This window comes from Polypterus senegalus, chromosome 7, assembly GCF_016835505.1.
Source record: "Polypterus senegalus isolate Bchr_013 chromosome 7, ASM1683550v1, whole genome shotgun sequence".
Lineage (NCBI taxonomy): Eukaryota > Metazoa > Chordata > Cladistia > Polypteriformes > Polypteridae > Polypterus > Polypterus senegalus.
In genome coordinates, this window is record NC_053160.1 from 19,323,727 (window position 1) to 19,348,332 (window position 24,606).

General features: G+C 36.3%; 1 protein-coding gene across 1 annotated transcript in view; it reads left to right on the forward strand.

Moving 5' to 3' along the window:
* zcchc7 (zinc finger, CCHC domain containing 7) overlaps nt 1-24,606 on the forward strand; it is a 342,249-nt gene that overhangs the window by 243,860 nt on the left and 73,783 nt on the right. The window lies entirely within an intron of this gene.

Consider the following 24,606-nt stretch of genomic DNA (forward strand, 5'->3'; position numbering starts at 1 on the left):
CATTAACAGAAAGTGTAGTTGGTTTACAAAAAATATTTACTATTCCTTTTCTAAGACGTGTTCAGTGCAGTATAACTTTTGACAAGCACCTCTGGATATTTTACTAAGTCTAAATGCCTCTTTGGATGGTTTAAAATATGTTGTCAAAATTATAGTTTAAGTTGTTTGCAAAATTTGTTCAATTTAAAGGTTCTATATTTTGACTGCATCTGTCATGCAATGTGATTCCTCCTCTTTATTTGTGCCACCCCCTTGAAAACTATCACTTTATGGGGCCATGCAAACCTGTATTAATACTTGTGTGCACATTAAAATGTTTTTTTTGTACAATGTACAATTCTCATGACAGTGGAATAAGTTATTCTTAGCTAATCTACTGCAATAATTGCAGGGGAAAATATGGTTAACATCCACTCGTGCATGGGAAAAAAATACCATTGAATACCGTAAAACCGGTATAATTTTGAAAAATATCGTGATATAGAATTTTGCTCTACTGGAAAGTGAGAAGGACCATGTAATAAGAGCAAATACCACAAACATCAGTAAGTGCATGAAAGTTGATGGGTTAAATATCACACAATATATATATAAGTCAAAAGAATAAAATTTAAAAGGTTGTCTGGTAAATGAGAGTTTTTTTAGGAAACATTTGCTTATCTTAACAGTTTACCAGCCAGAAACTGTGTGGTGCATAAAGTAAAAGCTGGAAAAAAATTCTTTTTTTGTGGTACTAAGAAAATATTTTTTTATTTATGGAATTTGATGTACTTTATTTTAAACTATGGACTAGCTCTACTGTAGCTTTTTAATTCTACTCTTGTATGGGTTGTATTAAGTAGGTGAAGGAAATGGATGAATGAATATTTTTTTCAAAGAAATTCAATATCATGCAAAATCATGAGAAAAATGTTTTATTTAATGTTTAAGGCTGTGACATCTTAGTTGGCACCGCCTTCTTACTTGTTTTTTAATTGCTGTAATGTGTCAACATTTTTTGGCACATAAGCATGTGTTACATATGAAGGTCCCATACAAATTAAATATTTCTTGTTAGTAGGATACATGTGTTTGATTTATAACTTCAATCCACTTGTAGCACTTTTTTGTTGATATAAAGAACATCACTGATCAGTCTTAGAATATTTATGATTTACTGTATATTATTGTGCAGAACACCTATCAATGTCCCTGATACTGTTTTGTTTCATGTCACTGCATTTACTACATTTCTGTTTACTTATTTAGGTGATAACTTGACCAAAGTGGCATGACAATTTTAGCTTTGTGAATGTAAATGTAAAGGTATACCAGTATTTCACATACCTTTTGATTATTATTTTATATTTGGTAATCAACACTGTACTGTATATAACAGGCTATGTAAGACTACAGATAGGACAATGCACTGTATATGTACTACACAGTATATCCAAATAATGCAAAACCCATAGCCTAACATTCTCAAACCAACTTAATGTAATTCAGAGTCAAGGCAGTGTGGTACTGGAGCCTATTCCAGTAAATCTGGGGACAAGGCCAGAAACCGCCCTGGACATTAGATCATCACAGACATTATTTTTGGAAGTCATATATACATAAATACATTTAAAAATGTCAACATTGAAAGCATCCGGATGTCAAATTTTAAAAGTAATCTGAATTTCTAGGCTTTTAATTTTTTTTTCTTGTAGTAGCAATTAGATGTAGTAATAATTTTAATATGGGTGATGTGGTTTGTGGAGTTACCACCATGGTGCCTGTTGTGACATGTGGCAAGCAGTAGATTTACTATCCTGTGGCAATGGCATCTCCAGGTACAGTTAGATGCTGAGCACTGTGTAATTAAAGTAAAAAAATTCACTTACACCAAAACAGGAAATGCCATATCCCTAACACCAGTTTACTGTGTAGATATAAATTTTATATTGACAAATTTTGTTGGGGTTGTTTTTAAAAATTCTTTTGGCTGTTCATAGTTTCTTCTTCATTATTAGAGAAATTTTTATACTATGTAAAGTGTGGGAAAGCTTCAAGATCCACGGCAATGCAGTTTGCTACTAGTTTAGTAGTGTGTTGTTTCAGTGCTAAACAGGGGGCACAAGATTACAAATTATTAAAAAAAAACAGGATATTTCATTGACATTTTTTCAATTTTCCTTATTAAACTAACAAGTAATTCTTCCTTCAACGTTGGATAGAGGGAACACAAATGTATGAAGCTGCCTGTGAAAGTGGAATAAGTTTTACAATTCTAGTAATTTATATGGATGTGTGCACAAGTTAATTCATTTAAGAATAAATTAAAGCCAGTGAAGGCAGACTGGTTCTTCTCAGTATTAGTCAAAGATTGTGAATGTAGAGCTATTAGCTTTGTTTTGCATTCACAAATTGCATGCATATTGTATTAACTATCTTGAGAAAACAATTGTTTTGTACAAATGCAAAAGTACCTTTTTACATTATACATTCAAGGTCTCTGATTGTTAATGGTATTTGTCAAATAAATTGTTTAGTTATAGGTAAAAATGACAAAACTGTAATGTTAAAATATGCAATTGACAAAAGTAACATATTAATTTAATGAGCTTAAGTTATCTAAATTTTTGAATTTCTGAAAAAGCAAAGCCTATTCTTATATCGTCAGATGCAAAGCAGGAGAACAATGAGCACGTACAAATTTGTATACATATATACCCCACGCATGCTTACAATGAACACCGGCATCCGAAAGAAAATCATTCACACTGGGAGATTAAGTGAACTCCACAGATAAGTTCAGACTCAGACCATGCCACCTTTGAACAAACCATGCTTTATTAATTGCTTTTAACTGGTGGCTACCATTGATCTTAAATGCTTATTTTGAATATACAGTATTACACTTTACATTAATTGAAGTAAATATAAGAAATGGATAACTACATTTTTATTGTTTATGTTGACTGTTTGACTTTGGAGCTACTGCTGAAATTTTTGTTAAATATATTAAGTGTGCAAAGACATAAGAGAAAAAATTGTTAATGAAAGAGAATAAAAAAGTTAAATTAAAATGGCAGCTTGATAACTTTATTGGCCATTTCATAGATTTTCCATATTTTTAGGTTTATTTGAAGTCTATCCATTCCTCTATTATTTATCCCATTTCATCATGTTCATGATTTCATGGTACCAAAGCGTGTAATGGTAGAATTTGTTGCAAGGAAGGAATAAACCATGGATGGGACACACATAGGAGCAACATAGAATAACTAGCCATGTGCGCCCAACTACGTTGCACATGTTAAAGTTGTCTGTGAAGGGCTCCTTGTTTAAATGCGGCTGCCAGTCATGAACTGGGCCCTTCGTCGCACAGCATTATGATTTTTTATAAGGGAAACAAAATTACAAAAGAAAATCCTTGGACATTGGTTCGAAAGGAACGGCCTACTCGGAATCACTGTCCGAATAGTAATTATGTGGTGGTGTAGGAGCATTTCTGCTTCTGTCCGTTCAAAGTCCGTCTCGTTTTCACGATGTTATCGTTTCCTCTCATTATGTCTTCTCAACCTTTCTCCAATCTCGCAGGTTGTTTTGTGGCAATCCAAAGAGTAAGGCAATATACACGGAGCAATGGTTATAAAAGGGGGACACATGGGTATCTAGGCTCTTTAAAGCATAAATAGGGATCACTTCACTGACATGTGAGCAAGCCACGGTACAACTGTGAGACGCGAGCACTCGCCGCTACAGCGTAACAATAATAATTTCCAGAACGTGCTGTTACATTGTCATTCATTTTACCCACTGTCTTTCTTTCATTCATATGTTACGTAGGCATGTACCTTTTATCTTCAGCAATCTCATTCTCTAACCAGGCCTCAGGAGCTAACCAGCGTAACACTGTCCACCACCCCTTTTGTTATTCCGGCACATTGTTGACATCCGTGAGTAACAACAACGTACTAAACTGGAAGGTGGTCTACGCATGCGTGGAATTTGCGGACAAACAAAGATCAAGATCTAAATGAAGATCTCTTTAGTTAATTTAAAGCACAACAATTTGTTTAGTTTGAATGTCTGTGTTTTGAGGTGTAACTGGAGCTACAGTCTTCAGTAGTATAAGCCTGGAGGAGATTCTTAATGCAATGCCTATGTTTTAGCTGTCTCTCTACTGCCATCTAGTGCTGCTTCTTCTAATTCATTCGCGGACAAACAAAGATCAAGATCCAAATGAAGATTATATATAGAGACTAGTTGTTCTAATCTGCACATCTTTGTGAAGATGGGAGAGTAACCCACTCGGACGTGGGGAGTACATGCAAACTCCACCATAGCCTAGGATTATAATCCACTCTGCACTTAACACATGTATGTTTCCTTGCCAAAATAATAAATTTTATTTATATAGCAACTTTCCTATGCTGAAGGTGCTTCACAGAATCTCAGAAAGAACAACAGGGTATGTGTAACATTGGCTAGAAATATTTTCTACATAGTGCATCTTAACAGATAAATACAGGATATACAAAGCAAAGACACAATAAACCACAGTAAAATACTATATTCAATACTAGAAGAAAAGTCTGAACAAATAACACAATTTGTGATATAACACACACACAGATTATCCTGAGCTTCTGGATAGAGTAGTAAACTGAAAGAAGGGGCAGAATGTTAGGTTAAGTTAAAAGCCTTCCTGAATAGACAAGTTTTAAGTTGTCTTTTAAAAGAAAGAAATGAGTCTGATTAATTTAGGGAGGTCATTCCAAAGTGTGGGCACTATAGAGGTGAAGTTCCTGTCACCTACAGAGTGCAGGTTAGTGTGAGGCACAAAAAAGCTTAGTCTAATTAATTTAGGGAGGTCGTTCCAAAGTCTGGGCTCCATAGAGCTGAAGGCCCTGTCACCTATAGAGTGCAGGTTAGTGTGAGGTACAACAAGCTTGCCAGAATCAGAGGACCTTCGTGGACGAACAAGAGCATTGCGATGAAGAAGGTCACTGATATAGTCCAGTGCAAGGCCATTTAAAGCTTTGTAGGTTATTAACAGAATTTTATACTTAGTCCTGTAGGGCACAGGGAGCCAGTAAAAATGAAGCAGGATGGAAGTTATGTGCTCACTGTTGCTGGTTCGTGTAAGGACTCTTGCAGCAGAGTTTTGAATCAACTGCAGCAGTGATGTAAAATTTGAAGGGGCAGCTGCCAGTAGGGAAATACAATAATCGATGTGGGATGAAACAAGTTTTTCAGCATTACAAAATAAGAGGAATGAATGAACATGGGATATGTCATGGAGGTGGAAGTAAGAAAGTTTCATAATGTGGTTTATGTGGGTGAAATAAGAAAGGGAGGAATCAAAAATGACAACAAGATTCCTTGCATTAAAAACAGATTTGATGAGATCATCGTCAAGAGTGATTGTAAAGGAGCTCATTTTCTTAAGTTGTGCTTTAGTGGAAATTTTTGAGAATTCAGTTTTCTTGCAGCTGAATTTTAAATAGTTCTGCTCCATTCAGGTTTTAATTTCACTGAGGCAAGCTGTGAGCTGAGAAAGCTCTGATGAAGTTTCACTTTTAACATTGAAAAAGAATTATCATCTGCATAAAAATGATAACCCAGTCCAAAGCTATGAATAATATGGCCAAGGGGAAGCATATAGATACAGAAGAGCAGAGTTGCAAGGACAGAGCCCTGAGGAACTCCTTGTGTGACTGACACTGAGCTGGATCCACTGTTGTCAAGACTATTAAACTCTGGCTTAACTACTGAAGGATAGTGCCAGATACACCCAGAATATTCTCCATTCTGGATAGTAGAAAGTCATGTTTGACAGTATCAAATGCTGCACTGTGGCCTAACAGAATTAATATTCTAGTTTGTCCAGTACCAAGTTGTTGGCCTTATCTTACAAAGCAGGTCATTAACAAATGTAGATGTGACTTGTGAAAATTAAGAAAATAAGCTGGATGGAGTTGGAAGATGGGAAAGATATAAATGGATGATAACTTTATAACTTTATATTAGTTGAATTATTTAGATTTTTGGTTTTATTATGGAAGAAGTGGAGGAATTTTTCACAGACTTAAGTAGAGGAAGTAATAGGGGACAGATGCTGGTTGAACTAGTTTATAAACTACACAGAAAATAAAACCAACAAGTTATCATGGCCACTTTCTATTGTTCTTTCATAATGCGTGTTCTTGGCTGCAGTTAGTGCATCTCTGTAAGCCCTTTGATGGTCAGAGAAATCCTGGATGTGTACAGTGAGGCCAGACTCACGTGAAATTCTCTCAAGGCGTCAACTTGAAACTTTTATAGACTTTAGTTCTGAATGGTACCATAAAGTGGAACATTTAAAAGAAACCCCCATGTGTTTTAACACTAAAATTACCAGAGCCTACTAGAAAACTCACAAATCTGTCCCACTTTAAATCCGTTCGCACCTCTCCATCAGTGTCTTTTGTCCTGTGAATGTGCCGATTAAGACAAGCAGCAAGCAGCCTGCTATTCCATCCCCTACTGTCGCAGAATGTTCACTAAGTTCTCCCAGCTCATGCCTTGTTTGATTATCTGGGAGTGAACTGCTGGAGTTTTACAGCGGAAGTAATAGATCGTTATTTGGAACACATGCTTTTCTTATGGTTTCCGTTTCTACAGTAATCTGTGTAAACACATTGTTAAAACAGAAACTTTTTCATATTTTAGTAATAAATGTTACAAAATATAGGCATAAACTATAGAATGTGTGAAGCCTGAAGGCCAAAGATCAAATAAACACTTTCACAAAAGGTTCAAGGACGATACAACAGCTTTCGTGGCATAGCGGTAAGATTTGCCGACTTATAATCAAGAGTCCCCGGTTTGATCCTGACTGTCTCCTATATTTACTGTTTTCAGTAGTGAGCTGCTCTTATTGTTAATATTATACAGTACACACATACATTTGGTTTGTGTACATTTATAGTACATTTTTTTTCACTTTTATTCTGTCACTCACGATCATGATACATACTACTGCCCAAGGGATCTAACGCTGTTAAGTTTTTATTTAAAACTGCGAATAACTGTAGATGTGAGTGGTGTTTTGAGGCAATGGAACTGGACATTCTCTGATCTGGAGGGATAAAAGCTGACACACAAACGCTGGTGAATCTCCCTTCTTCGTATCTCACCGTCACTTGATTTTTTTTATTCAGTTTTATTGAGTGTTCCTGCTCATGCAGAATTAGTATGCACCCTATGGTGTATGATGTCAAAAAAAAAAACACAGACGTAGGTATATATGATATTTTAAAGAAATCATTTTATGACCTGAATAGTACCAATCAGAAAACATCATCGCACTAATGCAATATTATTTGAAAACGAACAGCATCCGATTGGGTGTGAATTTACGCTGGCGCTGTTACTTAGTGTCACATCAGGAGAGGCGGGGAGCATACAATTATTCAACTGAAAATTATATATCAAGCACATCTGTCTCGTTTAAAATTGTCTAAATTGTTTCAAGGGCAAGATCCAACCTGGAAACGCTGCAATCGAGCTCTAGCCTCACTGGGCCAAATGTTTTGGGCCTGTAGCAAATTAACATCATTCTGGACCAAAATCTTTAAATGCCTATCAGAGAGCCTTGGGGTCACAATCCCTCCTAATCCACTAACAGCTGTGTTTGGTGGTTTCACAGAGGGGCTTAAACTGGAGAAGGACAAACAAACCTTAATTGCATTTACTACACTATTGGCAAGTAGACTTATTTTGCTTAAATAGAAGAATCCTAACTATCCTCTTTTAAGTCAGTGGGTAACTGATGTTATATACTATTTGAAGTTGGAAAAAATCAAATCCTCACATAAAGGATCTGTACATAACTTTTTTAAAACCTGGAAGGAACTAATCAATAACATTTTAGAATAAGCATTTTAAATAAGGAAGCAGATTCTCTCCACTCTTTTTTTTCTTCTTTTTTTTTCTTTTTTACTCTGTTTTTATTTATTTATGAATTTATTTATTTAGTTGTTTTTACTAGCTTAAAGTTTTACTCTGCTGGCCTAGCTCTCTTTCTCATGGGTGGGGGTTGATTTGTTTTGAAGTCTTGTAAAACTTGACTTATTTGTATGGAATGTTATTTGTTATTAAAATCAATAAAATCCAAATAAATAAATAAGCAACACAATATTAGTTAATGAGGGTTCACTGTGCTGTATAACCAGACTTTATTTTAGCATATGACATAGTGACACTCTTGTTTCCAAAGCCATGAGTATGACAACATATTCCTGAACAAATGCTGCCCGTGAACTTTCATTCGCAGTCAAGTGGTAGCGGAGATGTAAATATTTAAGGCACCACACAATACTATTGTATTTTAGGACATTCCAGTCTGACCATTTGCTCTGGACAAAATGCGTAATATATATAAGTTTATCACAAGGGTATTTCACCATAGTAGAAAGCTCATACTTATCTGACAGTAGTAGAGCACTCTTAAGCAGCACAGCACAGTGGAGAAGATGAGACGGGCGGGGTGGCATGGCTCAAATGATCTGTAATAGCAATACAATAAGAATGCAGTAGAAGCCTAGACTTGATCCATTAGAAATGTAGGGAAATATTATAAGTTTCACATGAAGATAATTACTAGACATGTAACCATATACATATAACCGTGGGTATTACAGGTATGATCACTTTAGCAGTGCAAGCCAGATGGGTGTGAACATCAGGTCAAATCATTTCTCCAGTTGAAGTATATATAGAAGGCATTGAAAGCAACCCAGTATACCCTTTTTAATTAAGAAGACGGAACATTCCCAGTTCCTAGGTCCCGACAATGCAAAGAAAAATGTTCACAAATCAGGCATCAGGCAGGAGTGGGCAATCAAAAGAAGGTTTAGTCCAGTGAAGCACAAAAAGATTCACATCCATTGTACCTGGCAAAGGTAAAGTTCATAAAGATAAATTAAAATTCAACACAAAAAGTAATCAGTTGCATCAATGAACTATACATAAATTAAGATAAAGTGAAAGAAATGCAACAAATGCGAAGTTAATGCAAATTTTAATGAAAGTTTTAACAGGGAGGAGTGGCAGCAACATGCGTGTGCCAGTGTTCCTCCACCATTAAGGAAAACATATGGTACATTATGTCAGAATGTACAGAGCATCCGGAAAGTATTCACAGTACATCACTTTGTCCACATTTTGTTATGTTACAGCCTTATTCCAAAATGGACTAAATTCATTTTTTTCCTCAGAATTCTACACACAACACCCCATAATGGCAATGTGAAAAAAGTTTACTTGAGATTTTTGCAAATTTATTAAAATAAAAAAAATTAAGAAAGCACATGTACATAAGTATTCACAGCCTTTGCCATGAAGCTCAAAATTGAGCTCAGGTGCATCCTGTTTCCCCTGATCATCCTTGAGATGTTTCTGCAGCTTAATTGGAGTCCACCTGTGGTAAATTCAGTTGATTGGACATGATTTGGAAAGGCACACACCTGTCTATATAAGGTCCCACAGTTGACAGTTCATGTCAGAGCACAAACCAAGCATGAAGTCAAAGGAATTGTCTGTAGACCTCCGTGACAGGATTGTCTCGAGGCACAAATCTGGGGAAGGTTACAGAAAAATTTCTGCTGCTTTGAAGGTCCCAATGAGCACAGTGGCCTCCATCATCCGTAAGTGAAAGAAATTCGAAACCACCAGGACTCTTCCTAGAGCTGGCCGGCCATCTAAACTGAGCGATCAGGGGTGAAGGGCCTTAGTCAGGGAGGTGACCAAGAACCCGATGGTCACTCTGTCAGAGCTCCAGAGGTCCTCTGTGGAGAGAGGAGAACCTTCCAAAAGGACAACCATCTCTGCAGCAGTCCATCAATGAGGCCTGTATGGTAGGGTGGCCAGACGGAAGCCACTCCTTAGTAAAAGGCACATGGCAGCCTGCCTGGAGTTTGCCAAAAGGCACCTGAAGGACTCTCAGACCATGAGAAACAAAATTCTCTGGTCTGATGAGACAAAGATTGAAGTCTTTTGTGTGAATGCCAGGCGTCACGTTTGGAGGAAACCAGGCACCGCTCATCACCAGGCCAATACCATCCCTACAGTGAAGCATGGTGGTGGCAGCGTCATGCTGTGGGGATGTTTTTCAGTGGCAGGAACTGGGAGACTAGTCAGGATAAAGGGAAAGATGACTGCAGCAATGTACAGAGACATCTTGGATGAAAACCTGCTCCAGAGCGCTGTTGACCTCAGACTGGGGCGACGGTTCATCTTTCAGCAGGACAACAACCCTAAGCACACATCCAAGATATCAAAGGAGTGGCTTCAGGACAACTCTGTGAATGTCCTTGAGTGGCCCAACCAGAGCCCAGACTTAATCCGATTGGAGAGATTTTAAAATGGCTGTGCACCAACGCTTCCTATCCAACCTGATGGAGCTTGAGAGGTGCTGCAAAGAGGAATGGGCGAAATTGGCCAAGGATAGGTGTGCCAAGCTTGTGGCATCATATTCAAAAAGACTTGAGACTGTAATTGCTGCCAAAGGTGCATCGACAAAGTATTGAGCAAAGGCTGTGAATACTTATGTACGTGTGATTTTTCATTTTTTTTATTTTTAATAAATTTGCAAGAGCCTCAAGTAAACTTTTTTTACGTTGTCATTATGGGCTGTTGTGTGTAGAATTCTGAGGAAAAAAATTAATTTAATCCATTTTGGAATAAGGCTGCTGTAACATAACAAAATGTGGAAAAGTGATGTGCTGTGAATACTTTCCGGATGCACTGTATGTTCCATTTCTGTCTTCATGCTTTGTTCAGTGTCAGCAGAAGGTATCTACAGTAAGAGTTCTTACTACACAGAGGTTAAAGGCCTTTGGTTTTTGGCAAACTAGGGCTTCTCTGCCCCCTGCTCTCTTCGCTCGCCCACCCCCGGGTTTGGTTTTCCGGATAAACAATTTAAAGAGATTGTTATTTTCATGGGAATTGTTACATATGCATTATTTTTACTTTTACTTTAAAACTTTTGTTAAAACAATATTTGTCCTTTATTTCCTGCTCCGGGCGTGGTTAAATCTCTTTCTCACGGGACATTTAACGCTGGTCGCGTTGTGAAGGGGTTTGAACACAAGCTAAAAAAATGACGTCAGTTCATCTGATGTCTTGCTGCTCCTGCTGGTGAGCTACATGTTCTACTTGTCGCGATTTCCATTGATCATTTAAAAGCCTTTACAACAGCTGTAATTTTGCCACTTCATGTCTCTGCCACTAGCATTGTGAAGGGCGGAGTGGGGGCTGAACGCAGCGTTCTGCTTGTCGTTGTTTTAAGAGCTGGGAGCACATGAAGTGTGTCTGCCAAAAGCATTCTAACTACCTGCTAGTTTAGATATACATGAACATATTTTAAATTGTTTGTAAGTTGGGCATGACGTGCAAAAGTCACCGTCTCACCGGTTTTGCTCCCTAAGGTTGTAATGTCTACTCTCGCGTGTCGTCAATGTGTCTCTCCAAGATAATCAGGTCTCAATCGCTTCACTCTACCCCCCACAGTGGTGCACTTCACATCTCTTCCACTTGTGTTGGGGGGTTTGGGCAGAACGCACACTAAGGAAAAGCGGACGGATCAGTTACTGGCTTTGTGCTGCTGCTATGGAGGTGCATGTGCTGCGCGTCGAACATTTAAAAGCCTGTACAGCAGCTGTCCTTCTGTCTCACTGCCTTGTCTCGCATGACGTTAAAATGTTTCTTGTGGGAAGTCAAATTGTCTTCCGAGAAGATCACGCCTCGTCTCCCTGGTCTCCCTGCCAAGATTTTTTTTTATAACAGAGAGAGATATTAGTATGATTTGGAATTAAGGCTTAAAGCATCTGTATGTGAGAAGTTGTTGCATAAGTGATTCTCAGTATAACCAACTCTGTTCTTTCTAGCATTTATTTTCAGTCTAGGTAAAGGTAGCTCCAAATGAGAAAACAGGCAGTAATATACTGATGACAGGCTCTTGGCAGTGTATCATGATAGCGCAGGGGATGCCAGAGGTGAAGACTGAGTTCTCTCTGCAGCTAAAGGAAATTGTGTGGCATCTCAATTATCAAAACATTGGTCTTGTTTCCACTGCTGCAAATCAATTGATAACTGTCAAAGTGCAAATTAGAATAAAATGCCTCTTAGGCTGAAGGATGTCATATAAACAGGTGAATAATTTTGACAAACAGATCTGGAAATATTCTACCAGCTAACTTCATTTCATTATGACTACAACCTTTAAGCTTGACAAATAATAAAAAAAATACAAGCAGAAAATCATCTGAAATTCATCTGAGTAGAATACAATTGTAGTTTCCACAAATGTAGTCTTTGCAAATAGATATGTTTTTTAAAGTCGCACAAGGGGCACAAAAGTCTACTGCAAGTGACTACACAAGGGCTTAAAAAGAAAAAGGACGGGTTAAGAGAAATAAGATGTTTATTTTGGCCAAAGTATTTAACTTAAAATGATTCTGTTGAATGTAATAAACAGTTGTCAGTGCATATGTGTGCCATGTACTTGTGGAAATCCATCTGTGCTTTTGCTGCCTTTCAGATGTCTTGAGGTAGGTTAGTTTCATTAGTTATGCCAAGGTCTATATAGTTTAAAGCCTTTTAAAAGTTAAAAAAAAAAATGAACACACTAGTAATCCATTTCACTAATCTTTTGCTGTCTGCAAAATTAAAGAAGTGCTACTATGTATCTTCTTCTGTGCACACATGACAATAAGTTTAAGCCGAAGCAATTTTCATGCTGGTAGTTAACCTAAACATTTAGACATTACATGGGATTTTTCTGAGATTTAACAAATCTGCCACGGCAGTGCACTCTTCATTTTCCCATCTGACATATTTTATAGGGTGACTTGATAAAATAATGGAGATTTTTTTTTTCTTTCCTGCATTTGGGAGGGCTTATAGGCAGGATAGAACATGTGGAAAGGAGTAAACAGAAAATAAGCTGTAAAAGCAAAAACGTACTATAGGCTGATGCAAGAAAGGGATCTGCTAGAAAAATAGACAACAAAAATAATTATAAATCTTTTTAACCACTAGAGCAGTGCATTAATTGTGTCCATGACTGAAACTGTAGTACAAATAATGTGCATGATCACAATCTCAAAAACTGCATTTTTGACTTTAAACACCAAGTTTCTATAATTATACAGAAATTTAAAGTATGCGATGCAGAAGTTCCATGTCTTGCATTCACTGCCAGTGCCATTCTAGCATCCGTTTTGGTTACGCATCTTCAGTTTGCAGAAAGAACTATTACTGTATGTTAATTGCATATCAGGTGAAGGAATAATCCACCAAAAATTCTTTTTTTTTTTTATTATATTTTACTTACCTAATGTTGTTTGTAATGTTAACTGAGAAAAATGTTTAATCTCACGTTTTCATGGAGAACAGAGATAATAATTTATATGATAGAATAGGAGCATGTGGTGTCTAGCCCTGGACAAATTTTGCATTGCCTGTGCTGCATAATCCACATGTCGAGTCATCCAGTCATGTGCATGCACTTTTTGCAAAAATACTGGTATACATATACCTTTAGAAAATGAAAGTAGTCCAAAAACAGGATGCCCCTTCACACGGAAATGCGCTTTTGAATTGCAGACCCACTTTTCTCCCTCATTCATTGGTCAAGAGTCCTATGCTCATTGTAAAAGCACATACGTTTAGTTAGAGTTTCCATATAAAATCTAATGTATGTTGTTTCCTAATTTAGCTAAAATGTTTAAAATCGCATGGTGTGAACTTTGAGTATTAAGTTTTATATATCTCATGAATCTAATCTTAATTTATATTTGGTGCGATTCATAGGGTTTTTGTGATTAGATCCCATACCCAGAATAACCACCAGGCATGGTCTGGGTCAAAATGGCAGAAATATTTATTGAGTAAAAAGCCCCAAATCCACTGTGCACCACATTGAACCAATAAAGGGGTACCCTCGCCCCCATGAAGTTGTAGTTGCTTTGAAACAAGGGAGACGGGTCTTCAGAGCACCTAGAAGCAATGGGCAAGGAGGAGAAAATAAAGCAGTATTTACAGTATATCCAGAAGTAAAAATTATACTAGAAGTTTAGAAATGCTGCATTGAAATACACAGATGCGTCAATGATTTTAAATGTGTATATGTACAGTATTGTAATCATAACAGGTAAGAAGAAAATTTGCCCTCACCATCTGAAATCCACTGGCATTTTATAAGCACATACAAGCATTTTGCAAAACCTGTTAAATATCATTTTATGTTATCAGAATAGTGAAACTGACTGTTTACACTTATGAATAACAGAGAAAGTACACATTAATTGTATAGATTCAGTTCCCTTTTTTTTTTTTTTGGCAAAAAAAAAAACAACTAGCAGTGGTAACTGGTGCTGCCCAGGGTGTATGAAACATAACCTAGTGCTCCTTAATACAAATGGAGAATCTGGGCAAAATTTGGTGAAGATTGAAGGATTACAATGGCCGGTAGTGTACTCTCACAGCTGACACCAAAGTTAATTTAAAGGAGGCAACTGTATAGTGAATGATAAGTGTTAGACTGAAATCTAACTGAAAGTGAATACTTCATTATGAGCACACACATTTGTAAATAGGACCAAGTTAGATCAGTTTTCCTCATGTTCGGTCCTATGGGCCCACTATATTTGAAGGTTATTGCTCCCACCAGTGTCTCAATCACTGACTCATTTTAACTCTAATTTATCTCATTGTTTAATTAACTGGACATTTTCTGTTCTGTTGTTCTGCATTCAGAAATTATAGTAGTATGAGATTAAATTAATAGGAAATTTCATTTTTTTCTTTTAATTCACCTTTGTCTGTAAAGTTTTCCACCTTAGTTAAAATCTGACAATGGCAATTGACAAGTCAAAGGAACACTAGGACAAACTACACTTAAAGGCTGCAGTTGCTTTTGGCTGTCATGTTGAATAATAAATAAGTCAAAATAAGCAGAAGACTAGGAAGAGTGCCATGGAAATTGTGGTGATGATAATAAAAATGGTAAAGATCAAGACAAGAAAACAATAAATTATCCTTGCAGATGCTTGCAGCATTTCACTAAAACCCAATTTTGTATTTTCTGACTTGGCACCTGGAAATAATATCTTGCTTAATTAAGGTTGAAGACCAATAAAAATTAGTAGTTTTTTCAGACAACAGCAGCAATACCACAGGCACTGCAGAAGAGATCATCCACCTGATCCTTTATTTTTTTTTTTTTGGCCCGGCATTATTTGGATGGGAGACCAACCAGGAAATGCTTGGGTTGCTGCTGGAAAAGATGTTGGTGAGGTCAACAGAGGGGCGCTTTCCCTCTGGTCTGTATGTGGATCCCAATGCTCCAGTGAAATGACAGGGACACTGTGCTGCAAATATGGCATCATCCTTTGGATGAGATATAAAACAGAGGTCCTGACTCTCTGTGGTCATAACAGATCCCTGGGAGTCCTTCATAAAGAGGTATCCCGCAATGTCCTGCCTAAACTGTTCATCACGGCCTGGTCATTCTGGCTCTGTAATCATCCCCTGTCTCTAATTTGAATATTTCTCACCCCTTCACCACCTAATCGCTAACACGCAGTGAGCATACTTGTGCAAAGTGGCTACTGTTACCTTATTCAGGTGGATTCTAGACATTAGTGGTGGTTGAAGTGGCTTCCCATTCACTATATAAAAAGTGCTTTGAGTAGAGAAAAATGTGTCATATAAATCTAAAGAATCATTATTATTATTAAAAACCTGCATCCATGATCCCCAAAGAGTGAACTTGAGAACCACGGAGTTAGACAAATGCTGGTTCCTTTGTCATTTTCATTATTTGTTATTTAGCAGCTAATTAAGAAAACAAGAAGGAATGGAGTGAATGCATCTGTTCAAGACTAAAAAAGGAAATAAACTTTGGAATGTTAACAAACGAGTTAAAGTAGAACATTTATGTTTTTAAGTCTTTTAATCAGAAACATGCTACGCTTTCGTGTGCTACATAAAACAGTGCAGCTATTTTCATGTATATATCACCAGAACTGAGAAGGCCAGTGACGTCACTGGAAGGAAGACCTCAAAATCCCAAGAATCAAAATGACAGTGTGGACTAAACCTTGCATAGCTAGTCTGCCCCCAGCTGCAGCATTGATTCTTGGGACTTTGAGTTCTTCCGCCAGCTCATCACTAGGCCACTGACATCTTCCTTCTGCTCTTTTCAGATGATTTACACAAAAACAGCTGCATCATTTCACACCATGATTTTTTTCAAATCACCCACATGAATGAGCACTTTTCACTGTTAAAAGGTGAAAAAATGTTGACTTTTCCTCGTTAATTAAAATGAAATACAAAAATGTTGCTTGAGCAATAACTGCTTTAGCCACATTAACTGACCTCAAATAAGAAACTAGATTGTAACAAAAATCTGAAGCCAATCAGTTATACTTTGTATATTAAATTTATGCAAGGCTTCAAAGTGAACTTACAAATGACATCAAATTGGCTGCTGCCACATGCACTGTAATCCTCTTTAAGGAATATTAAATATTAGAAAGTGGAAGGATCCCTATGACAGTTGATGGGTTAGGGTCACGGCTGAAGTGGTGTTATCCGAATTCAACAGATTGCAATAGATTGCACTTGGGTTGTTTTTTAAAGATGGGCTGAAAAGCCAAGACACATTATCATTTCCCTTATCTTTACAATTGCATAAAATACTATTACTTCTCATAACACACAAAAGGGGGAGCGGGTAATGAAATTAACAAACTTATTTTTCTTGAAGCATTCTGTGTTAATTCTCAATATTTGTGCAGTTACTTGTCGCCCTTCTGCATTCAGGGTTCAGATCCTGTGCATAGTCATGGCCTATTTGGAGTTTGTGCATTATTCCCATAAATGGAGTGGGTTTCTCAAGTGCTGTGATTGTTTTTTTTCCTTCCACATCCCGAAAATGCGTATGTTAGGTTAGTTGTCTTTTGAAAATTTTTACTCATGAAATTAAAATTGTGTGGATGTGCATGATTGAGCCATGTGCACTAAATACTGTATAATAATCAGTAAACTATTTGTGGTCATTTGTTCCACATCTTCACCACTCTTTTTATAAATAAGTGCTTCCTGGTTTCAGTCTTAATTTCCATAAAAGTACATACTTTACTATATACTGTAACTAAAAAATATTCTAGCTGTATCAACTTTTATTGATGCCTTTGAGTATTTTAAAGGCGTGGTGTAGGTTTCTGCTCAAGACTAAGAGGTTATATTCCTATCACCTGATATACTCTTTAGTCCCGTGGCAGACTTGACTACATTTCTTTACACTGTTTTTAGAGCTTCTGTACCTTTTTTGTTGATATCATGACTAGAATTTCACATCAAACTCTAGATAGCTCATTCATAACGTCTGAGCATAGTAACCCTTCAATTCATATTCAACAGTTTCTACACTAAAACCTAGCATTTTCTTTTAATTTTATTTTAATTGATGATAATGGTGCATAAACATAAATCCTTTTTAAATGTTGCTTCCTGTAGGTCAGCATTGCTCATCTTCTTTTAGTAGTTGCCATTCTTTTTTCCTGCATTTAGCTCTTTGCACTTTTGTAAATTAAGCACTTTTCTAAGTGTTTACACAGATTTGAAAATTGTGTGTCTTATTCAACTTCTCAGTATCAGTTATCTCTCCAATTTTAGTGTTATCTGTAAATTTCACACATTTAGTAACTAATTCAGAGTCTGTGTCATTAATATAAATTAGAGTAACACTCCAAGCAGAGATCCCGGGGGGGAGGCCTTAGTGCACATAAAACATACTTCTCTTAGCTGTACTCTTTTTCTCCATATGATTAACCAACTTGCAAGTTACCACTGATGCCAATGGCTGTTAGTTTCAAAATTAATCTTCAATACCAAAGAGAATTTCAGTAAACAGTGTCAACTACTCCAGTTTTCTGTTCAAAAAGTGTAATGCATTGGTTTGGCAGACTTTTTTGTCATAGTCTTTTTGGTTGTAACATTTTCAGACCTGCTTTATTTTTTTCATAAATGTGGTTGAAATTTTGTGTTTCTTTTTTTTTTTTTTTTTAATTTGTGCGTACTCTTTTTAGATACTGCCTTTAAAATTATCATCATAGACACTCTTCACTCTTTGCGAGCAAATTCAGCCCACGTGACACTAATTTAGCCCCAAGGAAAATTTATATGGAGATCCTATTGATGGATCTGCTGCCCTCTAGTGGTATTTAACTGTATTTGTTGGGGGTGGGGGCACACATTTACATTCCATATTGTTGTCTAATATTCTTGCCAGACTACTACAAAACACATTTGGTCTCCAAGATTAACTGATTATACAATTTTAGGTTTCATAAATATTGCAATTTTTATAGTTAAGGCTTTCTTTTGACTTAGACATATAATAATGTGAAGGGCATTATGTAAAACTACACTACTGAGACTTCCATTTAAAGTATTTTTATTTCCCTTTGTGTCCATTAAGCCAGAGCCTATCCTAATTTAGCTGGTCTCTGCTTCAGCATTCAAAGGAGTGTGTTGGATGTTGGAAAAAAGGCAAGCCGGTCTTTCCATTCTGCATTGTTTGATTTGAGGTTTGGAAGGCGTTGATTCAAAATATAAAACTATCACTCCAAGATGAAATACCCCCCACCCACCTCCAAAAAGTCACCGACAAGCATCGGAGGTGGCAAGCAATATCCCAGGGAGGATTATTTAACCTTTCAATTTAGAGGGCACAAAGCCAGGCTGATTAATGAACTTTCTGATGGCCACTGATAAGCGGATCTGTTTCTTTATTCCTAGCACAAAGAAAAATTCCTCTAACACCCCTTCACCCCTCCCTTTTATATATATTTCTTGAATCAGAAAATGTGGCAAACAGATTAAAGGGGGTTGAGATTAAAATGAGTTTGTCTCATTGAGCAAATTTAAATGTTTAATTAAATTTGAACTGTGCTCAATATATGCTTTTGTCTCTAGCCCGGTATAATGATGTTACGTTTCAGAGGAAAACAAAATCTCACTTTGTACGCTTATGTGTCCATTTATGGGCTGTATATGTGTTTTGGGGGGTGGTGGGGGGGTCACCACATTTCTTTTACGCTTTTCTATACTCCCTGTTTCTATACTACACACACACCCAACCCTTGGAAAAAAATGAATTGTGTTATCAGGATGACTGCAGACACATAAGCATTCCCCTTTTCTTCCTGCATGGGCAGACAAGGTCGATAGCATTACAAGGTATTTGTGGCAGTGCTTGTTTCAGTCTTCAGAGCTGCCAGTTTTTCAGCCAGATTTGAATTACAAAAGAAGAAGAAGCTGGCATGAAAATTGAAAGGGTTTATCGGCTAGTCTGAAGCCTCATAGCACTTTGCTTATTTATGCAGTCCATCTGCTACCCTTAAATGTAAAAAGGAAATACATTTTCAAAATAAGGTCATAAAGACCGAGATAGGTGTAAGATGGTAAATAAAATATGGATACCTGCAATCTTTTTTTCAGAGCAGCTTATTGGAGCACATTAATTCTTTGATGCGTTTTTCAAACACCTCTAAAGGGCGCTTATGAATTTAGAATTTCCTTCTTGTAGGGACAAGACATTTTAAATAGATTTTCTCTGTGTTTTATCTTTTTGTTTAATGATATTTGATTAGATGCGTTTTAAATAAAACAAAGTTTTCTTTAGCGATTCCTGTCGGCTTTTCGTCAATATTGCTTTGTTAAGGTGCAGCTTAAACTTTTGATCTTAGGATAAGAAAGAAGCAAAAAGACTGGTAGTTGCTCTTTCTTAAATGTTAGTGCCTGACACGTAATATTGGCAAACTCCGTTAAGCCATTTTAGGATTGCAGGGGATAGAATCTAACCCAGCACCATCAAAAGCAAGACATGGAAAAAAACATGAAATGGGCATTGGTCCATCATAGTTTATTGATTATTATATTTATGAAATGTATCCAAATTTTGTCCAGATTGTTTGCGGTATTGCAGTAGATATCAAAAAACTGCTTTCCAAGGGAAATATTTCACAATGATGTTACACTGTATTTTCAAGTTGATAATAATCCTGCATAATAAATTTCAAATAAAACCAAAAAAAATATAGAAAATGTTAAATTCTGTGGTCTAACTCCAGATTATAATCATGGCTGCATTATGGTTATACTGGGGCTTCATTTTGTCTGTTTCTTTGGTTTCAAGGTTTGGTTATGGTAGTTTTCATCTGCTCCTGATGGCTGTTTGAGATAGTGGGAGCATTAAGAGATGTCGTTTTTTTTAAAATTGATTTGTTTGCATGTCTTCATATTTGTTAATGAAGAGTACATCATCATTCATCACTGGATTTTTCAAAAGGTAATTTTGTACTACTGTTTTCTCCTATATTCCCTTTTACTTTCATGTACTGGCAAATACTGTATATAACTTTGTTTACATTCTTATTTTCTGTAATATATGCACAGCATACATACACAATAGTCATTTTTGACAGTTTTTCTTTATTTTGTGTGCGTTTTCCATTATTAAGATGAAAATCCACAAAGATCAGTTATGTAAATACAGGAGATTTTAGCCTTGGTCCCTTTCAATGTTTAAAGCAGTCTGTCGGCTTTTCTTTCCAGCTTTCTTCATGATGACTTAATGAGACTCTTAATTAAAGCAATAATTTGCTTAATTAGGAATTTTTGATTCAAAGGTTGTGTTCATGGATTTTTTTTGTTTGCCAGCTGAACTGTAGCCAAGCCATGCGTTTGAAATAAGTGCCTGCATTGACAGCAGAAGATACCCACTGTGCATTTTTGTATAGGACAAGTTCCAGGAACTCAAACACCACCCACTCCTGTCATATGACCAGAAAAGCACAGATGCTCACCCAAAACAATATAGGGAAAGAAATGCATTTACTCATTCTTTTCTTACTGTCATGAGTTTTTCATATGTTATGACATTGATTTGCTTTCTTCTGGCTTTAACACTGTTACTGGAATCACTAGATCATATGTGGGAGTAAGTACAAGCTATATTCACCCATTTTCCACAATTTAACTTGGCCGATAATTTGTTTTTCTTTCTTGCCAAGGGTTTTCATGGCAGACACATCTGTTTCTTATGTGCAGACTGAGACTTAGTTTTGAGAAAGAATTACCTTTAGTTTCATGTTTGCTATTTATACTTTGGAATGTAGTAGCTAAGACTGGTGTCTGTGTTCATATTTGTTCCTCATTGTTTATTGATGGCTGCCTGTTTTTTATCACATTTGTGCTTGTTCCTCACATGCCTTCCCTGTCTTTGGATTCATATTAAACTATGCCATAGGCATACAGAAAACTCTTGACAAACATGAAGTGATGCTCATCTGACAGCAAAACATGGAGGGTTAAAGGTGAATATCACCAGTTTTGGGTTTTGAATAGTGTTATTGCAGCATAGATACCTAGATATGCTCCAGTAACAAGGTGAAAAAGGGAAAAATTAAAATAAGAAAGTTTAAGCAGTAAAGCATACCTTTCATCTGACTGCTCACAGAAAATGATAGTTAGACAACATCCAGTTAATGTAAAATCAGTGGCTTAGCTTGCACCAGAAAAAAAAAACAAAAAACTAATTTTCATTTGATAATCTGAATTGTATTTCTTCAGTCAGAATTCAGATATTTAATTTAACATGTACGGTTTTGAGATAGACGCCAAAGAAAACCCTGAGGTTGTGGGTCAAATCCCACTACTAACACAGTTTGACCCTGAGCAAGTCACTTGACCTGCCTTTGCTCTAATTAGAAAACCAAAAGAAGGGTTACCAGTTGTATCATAAATGTTGTTAGTCACCTTGGAAAAGAACATTAGCTAAATAGGTAAATTTAAATTTAAAAACAATACCCATAGTCATGGTAGAAGGTTGAATAAAAGCTGTATGTTTGCTCATTGTCATGTAAAAATGATAGAAAAATAGACGGTTTTACATCTCATCCGAAGGACAGCACCATATTTACAGCACAGTGTCCTCATCACTGCATTGGGGCATTGAGATCCACATATAGACTACAGGGTAAGTACCCCTCTGCTGGTCTTACCAACACCTCTTCCAGCAGCAACCCAAGCTTTTCCTAGATTGTCTCTCATCTAAGTACTGGCTGTGCCTGAATATGCTTAGCTTTTTAGAATATCTGCAACTTTTGTGACTTTTGGCAAGTCTCTAGTATCTTTCAAAACACAGTAACAACCTGATAAGCAAACATCCGTGTACTTGCCTTTCAAAACACACATATCACTCTGTCAGAAATTAGAAAGGCAATGCATTTTAGAAGACACCAAGGTTATTATAGTTAACGAAAACTAAAATCAAAACTGAAGCTATTATTAAAAAAAATTTTCTTAAACTGTAATAAAATAGTTAACAAAACCAAAATGAAAAACTAAACGAAACTATTAAAATAGCTGGAAAGATTAACTAAAATAAAATAATAATTTATTAAAAATATTTTTAGTTTTCGTTTTTAATGAATATTCATAGTCTTTAACCCTTGTAACTTTTAACTGTAAAACAGAAAGTCATCCACCACAAGCCGCCCGCATATATTTATCCAGTGAACAGTGTCTCAGGGTGACAGAGGGTGTTCACACAGCATTTGTAGTGACAGAGCGAGCTGAATACGCGCGTAAAGTATGTGAAATAGAAAGCGATTTACGTGCCACCTTTCTTTGTGTTTGTTGTATTTCAAGATGTAATTCAAATGACTGAAATTGGAAAGTGCTGGTCAACAAAACCTTTACCATATAGACAGAAAAATCGCGAGTGTGTAACATTTCAGTTTACTTCTCAGGTATCTGCTTTTTGTTGACAGTAATTCACCTGCCACTTCGCACAAGTAGAAATCATTTTTACTTTCTCGTATACAAAGTATAAAGTATATTAATCATGAAAAGAATTCGACCTCAAGATTCTGATGAATCTTAACGTTATAGACCTTATAAAAACTTTATAACGTTATAAAAATGCAACAAGAGAGATGGATGAAATTTGGCATGTGGTTGTTACACCAAAATTGTAGATCTGCATTAACTTTTGGGCCAAATCCATCAACTGGAAGTGGTACGTTAGCTGAACACATACTCGATTTTTTTATTCATGCAGCAGCAGAGTCAGATTTATTCAACTTTTATCATTTTTTGTTCAATATATTAATCTGATTTGATTTGTTGTTGATAGTTCTTTAATAAATATAATAGTTGTCTTGTGGTTTACTCCATAAATATCCATCCCCATATCTGAGTATACGAGAAAGTCTACGGGAGACCACTCCTGATTTCTGAAAATAAAACGACACTGAATGAGAGACTGACTAGGTCATCATACAAGATCAGTATATTGTTACTCACCCAATCACTTTTTCTTTAAAAACATCGTTTAACAACGAAGCAATACAGACTTACTAAATTACTAAAACTGAAATTAATAGATATAAAAATAAAATAGGAATGTCTTTGTGAAATAAAAACTAAATTAAAATGAAAAATAAACGAAATAGGAAAACTAAACTGAATTTTCAAGTAAGGTTAGAATAAATCTGGAAATGAAAACTAATATAAAAAGGCAAAACTATAAAAACCTTGAAAGACACTACATGCAGCTGATTTCTCAGTTTTGCACTTGGGATTCATCTTGTAAATAATTTGAAGCCATTTTCCTTTTGTTTTTAATTTTTTTTTTTGAGCAGTTCCTTGATCTCAATAATCAATATTGGAAATATTGTTTTGGAGTTTTAGAAGTCAGGTAATGCAGTGGTTAATTTTATTTTTTGTTTTTATTGATGTTAATTATTAAGTGTGTTCTTCCTAGGTGCCATTTTGTTTTTCTTATGGGCTCCTCCATTTTGAAATCTTTCTGTTTGTGATTTCCATGATGTTGCTAGTTAAGCTCACATGCCACACATTTCTGGCTGACATCATTGGGTTGATAGTATAGTATAGTATAAGGCCCAGATCATACACTTACCATTTGTCCAACTTTGTGGACTTGAAATAATATTCTGCAGGTTTTTTGACATAATTTGTGTCCAGTCATATTTTTGCCGATGACAATAAATGATATATCCTTGTTATGCAAATTAATTCAATTGGTATGCAGTGATGCTTCCTTTGACTGCAAAAACACTCAAAGAAACCAACAAATGGAACAGGGAGGAAGAAAATTAAGACTGTTTTAATGAGTTTGTTGTCAGTGTACATGTCTTGGTATACAGTACATGTTCATGGAAAAATGCAGTCATTTACTTCCTATATCCAGATACAGTGATCCCCCGCTGTATCGCGATTTAGCTATCATGCCCCCGCTATATCACAGAAAAATTCAATAAATACATCCTAGCTTTAGTGTACTTTGCAGCCAATTCATAACAAAGCATACGGTTTTCAGCAGTCACTACAGTAGACAAAAAGTTTCGCGTTATAATACCCAGATGATTTCTTACAAGGCCCGTTTTTGGCTGAAAGAGGGATTTTCATTCTCTTGGGCTCTGATTGGCTGCTGCTAACGTGGTGTAATCTCGCAAGAACAGTAAACGTTGGTCCCAGACACATCTCAGT